Consider the following 7,042-nt stretch of genomic DNA (forward strand, 5'->3'; position numbering starts at 1 on the left):
CAGCGGCCGCTCCCGGCCACCGCAGCCTCGGCCTGCTGGGCTCCGGCGATCCTTCCGTCTCAGCCTTCCAAGTAGCCGGAACTATAGGCATGCGCTACCACGCCCGACTGATTTTTTGATTTACTGTAGAGATCAGGTCTCGCTGCCCAGGCGGGTCTCGAACCCACGGGCTCAGGCAATCCACTCACCCCAAAGGCGGGATTACAGGCTGAGCCATCGAGCCCGGCTGTACCAGGGTTTGCTGAGGCCTGAGGTTGGTTGTGGGATTATAGAAAACTGAGTGACAGACTTTCCTTTCAAATAAGCCATGATTTAGTTGATAAGATTGAACTGACAGATACTTTGAATAACAAGCAAGCAAAAGTGTTAACACTTATAGTTTTCTGAGGTGTGCTGTATGTCAGATACTGTCTGTATATATCATCTCACGCGATCCTGGCAACAACCTTATAAAGTGAGTGCTGTTATTATTTCCATTTCACAGGGGAGGCATCAAGAGGGGAAGCAAGTTGGCCAAGGCTACACAGCTAGTAGGTAGCTGAGCTGGGATTCAAACACAGCTCTGTCTGTCTCCAAACCTGTGCGCTCAAACATTTCAGTGAGAAACACTCAAGATTTTTGAAAAAGAGGGCACCCTGTGACTCTAAGGGTGTTTCCCGAGGGAAGGAAAGGATTCACATGAACTGAAGGAAGACTTTGTGCGTGCCAGGCACCATGCAAAAGCCATCCAACTTCATCCCCAGTAAACAAAAAGCAGCACATTTCATTAGCATGAGGAATCAGCCAGGACCAGTCAGGAGATAGAAGCCACACCCATAATTTTTACAAAAAGAAATGAATATAAAAAGTGTCCGCCAGGAATATAGTTGTTAATGGCATAACTGGAAAGGCAAAAAGGAAGCTAAGCTATGTGGAGGTAATAACTTCTGGAAGCTGAGGGAGAGGGAAGGAACTTAAGAGTCTCAAAACTTAAGAGCTTGGAGAAGCCCCATGGAGCTGACACGCAGGGGGTCGAGTTGGGGGGTGGAGAAGACGCTGCCTTTCTGGGGCAGGGATCTCTGGGAGGCGGACCAAGGGGCTGGCTCCGTGAAGGCTGGCAAACTGCAGACTAGATTCAGCAGCTGTGACAGGAAGCGACTGGGCTGCCAGGGTGAAGCAGTGTCTCTGGGCCAGAAAGGAGAGAGGAAGGACCAGGTGCCCTGGATGAGACTCACAAGGAGCCAGCTGGCAGTGCAGAGACATGGTCACAAGAGCCCAGCCCCAGTATCACAATGTGGGGGAGAGCAGGTGACGTTATTTTGGCAACAGAGAAAGGGCGACTCAGAGAGCCGAAGACATGCTCCTCAGCTTTCACGGCTGGCAATCCACAAACGCACCACTCTGCCGTCCAGGCTTGTGCAAGTGCTGGCTGCTTTTAGGACCTCTTTGCTCATTTGCGGGGCTGCACTGGGGTCAACTCAGCCTCCTTCTGTCCCTTCTCTGCCCTTGGCGGGAGTGCTTGTCTCAGTGGGCAAAACAGCCCAACCCTGGCTGACTTGGAGCTCGGGCAGGTTCCTGGGAGCCCCGGGAGCGCCTTCTTTGAGCTCCTCCCACACCTGCAGTGTCTCCTGACACATCCCCTGGCTTGACTTCATCCCGCTGTTCTGGCAGGCCCAGTCTGGCAGTGGCAACTGCCAAGCATCTGCTCAGCTTGCCCTGGTGCTGGGAACAGAGAGGTTAGCCTAGCCCACGCCATTACCTGCCTCTCAGAAGCCATCAGCACCGTGGCTGGGGCAAGCCCTTGTGTCAGCTTCCCACAGACGTGTCTGGAGGATCCCATCAGACCCCCAGCCCCTTTCTCCACTGTGGTGTCCCGCTGCCTCCATGGAGATCCTGATCTCAGAGCGTCCAGATTGGGAAGGGCGTGGTGACAGGGCTCCATCCTGCTCCCGGCATGGTCTGTGTGTGGCTCCTCGGGGCCTGGGCTCAACCCATCCTTGGCTTCTCACCTCCCTGACATGGGGTCAGGAGTTTCTGCAGGAAGAGTCTGAGTATCAAGTGTGATGCGTTCTGACATCTTCCCAGGTGTTCGGCCACAGCCTGGCAGGACAGAGCAAGCTGGGAGAACGGGCCCTTAGCCAAGGCACCCAAACCACGAAGAGATGGAAGGGACTCAAGTCTGTGGTTTTCCTGGTGCATGAATGGGCCGGGCTGGGGTGCAGCTGAACAGCCCGGGGGCGGGGGGGCCAGTGCCTGGGTGGAGTCTGTCTGAGCCTCAGGGAAGGATGGCAGCTCCCTCTGCCCCACGCCTTCTTACCTACCCTGTGCCCTTGAGACCCACTCTGTCCTCATCCTGGAAGGCAAACCCAGGAGTGGTTCCACTTCCTCTCCATTCCAGCACTCCCATCGCTGGAATTTTTTCAAAGAATGCACTTATCTCATCAATATTCTGCTCAAGAAGCTTTGCAGTCCTTCTGCTTCTGGACAAGGTGAAGTAACAGGAACCACATTTACCAGATCACCTTGAAATGCAGATTTAAAGACAACGAATACCAAGCAATGCAGGTCAGTCCTCCTCGATAAATGGGAAACAGGAAGTAAGCCCTACAATGGCCCCAGCTTACAGGTTCTCAGGCCGTGATGCAGAGAGGGGACCCAGAGAGACCCTGGGACTCTGAGTTGAGATGAGGTTGAAGGTCCAAGGATATCAAGGCAGCTAGATGGAAGGAACAGAGTGCCAGAGAGATGAGAGCTGCATAGAAAGATAATCTGCAGAGGGTGCCCCTGGTGTACCACCAGAGCACTGGATAATTGTGACAAATCTGTCCAACGCTGAAGAAGAGTTCGAATAACAGTGCTTAGCAGGCACACAAGGTCAGGAATTGTGTCATCTCCCATGAGACAGATGGGAAAACCTCATAATTCACAACACATTGGGTGCAATACACAGGGGACTTGCCTCAATAGTGGGGAATAATTAGCTTTAGAGTGGACATATCTCCATCTAAAACACATTCAAGCAAGACTTTAAAGGTTTAAGTTGTTCCCAAGTAACTAAACTGCATCTCAGAACAAATCTCAAGAATATTTGCAGGAATGTTAAAAACACAGGACCCAGCAAGGCAAAATTAACATTGTCTAGCGTTCAAGCAAAGATTACTGGACATTAAATGAAGCAGGAAAATACAACTCATAGTGAGGAGAAATATGAAACAACTGAAGTCAAGCTAGAATTGACACAGATGTTAGAAGTGATAGACAAGGGCACTGAAGCAGTTATTACAACTGTCTTTCATATGTTCAAAAGCTAAGTAGAGGTATAGAAGATATATAAAGACCTAAGCTGAGCTTCTGGACATAAAATTGCAATGTCTGAGATGAACAATACAAAGAGTGGGATTATTAATGGATTAGACATTGCAAAAGAAAGGATTAGTAAACTTGAAGACATAGCAATAAAAATCTATACAAAATGAAATACAGAGAGAAAAGAGAACAAAGATTGAAAAGAGCCTCTAGCTGCCGTCTTGCGTCCTCACGTGTGTGCGTCTCATCTCAACTGATCCAGCCGAGACCCCCTGAGCTCCATCCCTAGTCCCCTGTGCAGCTCCTTTTCCGCTCCTACAAGATGAAAGAAACTTATCATGAACCAGGAAAAACTCGCCAAACTGCAGGCACAAGTGCGCATTGGTGGGAAAGGAACTGCTCGCAGAAAGAAGAAGGCGGTTCCTAGAACAGCTACAGCAGATGATAAAAAACTTCAGTTCTCCTTGAAGAAGTTAGGGGTCAACAATATCTCTGGTATTGAAGAGGTGAATGTGTTTACAAACCAAGGAACAGTTATTCACTTTAACAACCCTAAAGTTCAGGCATCTCTGACAGCGAACACTTTCACCATTACAGGCCACGCTGAGACAAAGCAGCTGACAGAAATGCTCCCCAGCATCTTAAACCAGCCTGGTGCAGACAGTCTGACTAGTTTAAGGAGACTGGCTGAAGCTCTGCCCAAACAATCTGTGGATGGAAAAACACCACTTGCTACTGGAGAGGAAGAGGATGATAAAGTTCCAGATCTTGTGGAGAATTTTGATGAGGCTTCCAAGAATGAGGCAAACTGAAGTGAATCAACTTCCGGAGAAGATAAACTTGAAGAAGTTACTGGGAGCTGCTGTTTTATATTATGACTGCTTTTAAAAATTGTTTTGTTTATGGATCTGACAAAAACTAGATCTCTAATATTTTTAAGCCCAAGCTCCTTGGACACTGCAGCTCTTTTCAGTTTTTGCTTATACACAACTCATTTTTTGCAGCTAATTAAGCTGAAGAAGCCTGGGGATAAAGTTTGAAACAAAGGTTTTTTTTAAAAAAGAGCATCTGTGACTTGTGGGACAACTTCAAGTAGTCTCAAATAAGTGAAATGAAATTCCCGAAAGAGAGTCAGGAAGAGAATGAAAAAAAAAAAATTGAACATATAATGCCCAGAGAAGTTCCAAGCTTGATTAAAAGTATAAACTCATCAACCCAAGAATCTTAATGGATCTCAAGCACAAGGAATATGAATAAGATCACACCAATGTGTATCATAATCAAATTGGTCAAAATCATTAATAAAAAGAAAATCTTAAAAGTGACCAGGAAAAGAAGTCATGCTACATATGAACAAGGATATGCGTTGAAGCAGATTAAAAAAAAAAACAACCAGCAAAGTGACATTTTAAGCACATGACTTAAAATACTGAAAGGCAAAAAAATTAAAAAAAACAAAAAAACAAGGAAAAATATCAACTTAGAATTCTATACCCAGCAAAAATCATCATTAAAAAATGAAGGTGGAATAAAGGATTTTTCAGATGTAAAAAAGCTGAAAGAATTCATTACCAGCACACCTGCACAAGAGATATTAAAGTCCTTCAGGTAAAGGGAAGATGATATTATTTGCAAATATGAATCCAAACAAAAGAATGAATAACATCAGAAATAATTACATGGGTAAATATGTAAGATTTTTTCTTATTATTTAAAAATCTTTAAAAGCCAGTTGACAAAATAATAACAATAGACAATATTAATTCCAATATTAATACAGGAACATAAATAATTTTGGGGGGCTTATAACATATGTATGAGTGAAATGTATGATAATAATAATATAAAATCTGTGAGGGGAAATGTTGTACCCTATTGTAAGATTCATATGCTAAATGTGAAGTAGTATAATATCACTTGAAGCTAGATTTTTTTCTGAGTTGCCTAGGCTGAAGTGCAGTGGCACAATCTTGGCTACCACAGCTTCAACCTGCTAGCCTCAGATAATCCTTTTGCCTCAGGCTTCCAAGTAGCTAGGACTACAGGAGCATGCCACCATGCCCAGCTGATTTTTTAATTTACTGTAGAGATGAGGTCTCGCCATGTTGCCCAGACTGACCTTGAACTCCTGGGCTCAGGCAATCCTCTTGCCTTGGCCTCCCAGAGTTCTGGGATTATAGGTGTAAGCCATCACACCTGTCCTATAAAAAGGGATTTTAGAAAGTATTCTTAACTGAATGAAAGTGAAAATGTAGCATATCAAAGTTTGGGGAATTCCACCAAGGTAGTACTGAGAGGGCAATTTGTAGCATTAAACACTTATGTTAGAAAAGGAAAAAAGGTACCAAATCATTGACCTCAGCTCTTGTCTTATAAGACTAGAGAAAGAAGAACAAATTAAACCTGGAGAAAGAAGACTACAGATAATATAAAGAGACCAGAACAGAAATCAATGAGATGGAACACAGAAGAAAGGAAAATCAATGAAACCGAAAGATGGTTCTTTGAAAAAGATCAGTAAAATTGATAAATCTCTAGCCTACTGATCAGAAAGGAAAGAAGATCCCTATTACCAATATGACAGAGCTGAGGGGCCATCACTGCAGTGTTCACAGATATCAAAATGATAAAAGTGAATGTTTTCAACAGCTTTATGCCAAGAATTCAACAATGTAAATGAATTGGATGATTCCTTGAAAGACACACATGATCACAGCTCACCCAAGAAGAAACAGATGACCAGAATAACCTTATAGGTATAAAATCATTTGGATTTCTGTTTCAAAATCTTCCCACAAAGAAACACTGCCAGATCCAGATGGCTTCATTGGTGAATTCTATCAAATAGTTAAAGAGGAAAAATATCAATCCATAAACTGTTCCAAAAAATTAAAGAAGCGGGAGTACTTCCCAATTCATTCTATGAGTCTAGCATTACCTGATTTAAAAAAAAAAAAGACATTACAATGAAATAAAGTTACAGACCAATACCTTTCATAAATACATATGCAAAAATTTAAAACAAAAATTTAGCAAAGCAAATACAACAACAATATGTAAAACAGTTAATACAAGAAAGGTTTATCCCAAGAATGCAAGGTTAATTTAACACTCAAAATCAATTCATCATATTAACAAACTTAAAAAGAAAAACATACGCTCATTTAAACAGATGTAGTGAATATATTTGAAAAAAACTCATCTATTTATTTTTCTTTTTTTGTTTAGTCACTGTCTCACTTTGTCACCGAGGCTGGAGTGCAGTGGCACAATTGCAGGTCACAGCAACCTTGACCTCCCGGGCTCAGACAACGCTTCCGCCTCAGCCTCCCAAGTAGCTGGGGCTACAGGAACATGCCATGAAGCCTAGCTTATTTTTTTGATTTTTTATAGACAAAGTCCTGCTATGTTGTCTAGGCTGATCTCAAACTCCTGGGCTCAAGCAAGCCTCCTGCCTCGGCCTCTCAAAGTGCTGGGATTACAGGCATGAGTCACTATACCTGGCCCACCATCTATTTCTGATGTTTTAAAAATTTGGCAAATTAGGAATAGAAAGAAGATTCTTCAACCTGATAAGGGCATCTGTAAAAACTCCATAGGTAATACCATACTTCATCATGAAAGGCTGAGTATTTTCATCCTAAAATCAGGAACAAAAAAGTGATACCTCTTCTTATCATGTCCATTCAACTGGAGAGTTTAACAATGCGATGAGGCGCCCCCCCCAAAAAAAAGAAAGAAAAAAAAAAAAGAAAAG

General features: G+C 43.5%; 1 pseudogene; it reads left to right on the forward strand.

The window, feature by feature from the left end:
* The first annotated feature begins 3,608 nt into the window (after positions 1-3,608).
* Positions 3,609-4,097, forward strand: LOC103275626 (annotated as a pseudogene).
* Positions 4,098-7,042: the final 2,945 nt, after the last annotated feature.

The sequence above is a fragment of the Carlito syrichta genome, unplaced genomic scaffold, assembly GCF_000164805.1.
Source record: "Carlito syrichta isolate Samal-C Ts95f unplaced genomic scaffold, Tarsius_syrichta-2.0.1 Scaffold115637, whole genome shotgun sequence".
Classification (NCBI taxonomy): domain Eukaryota; kingdom Metazoa; phylum Chordata; class Mammalia; order Primates; family Tarsiidae; genus Carlito; species Carlito syrichta.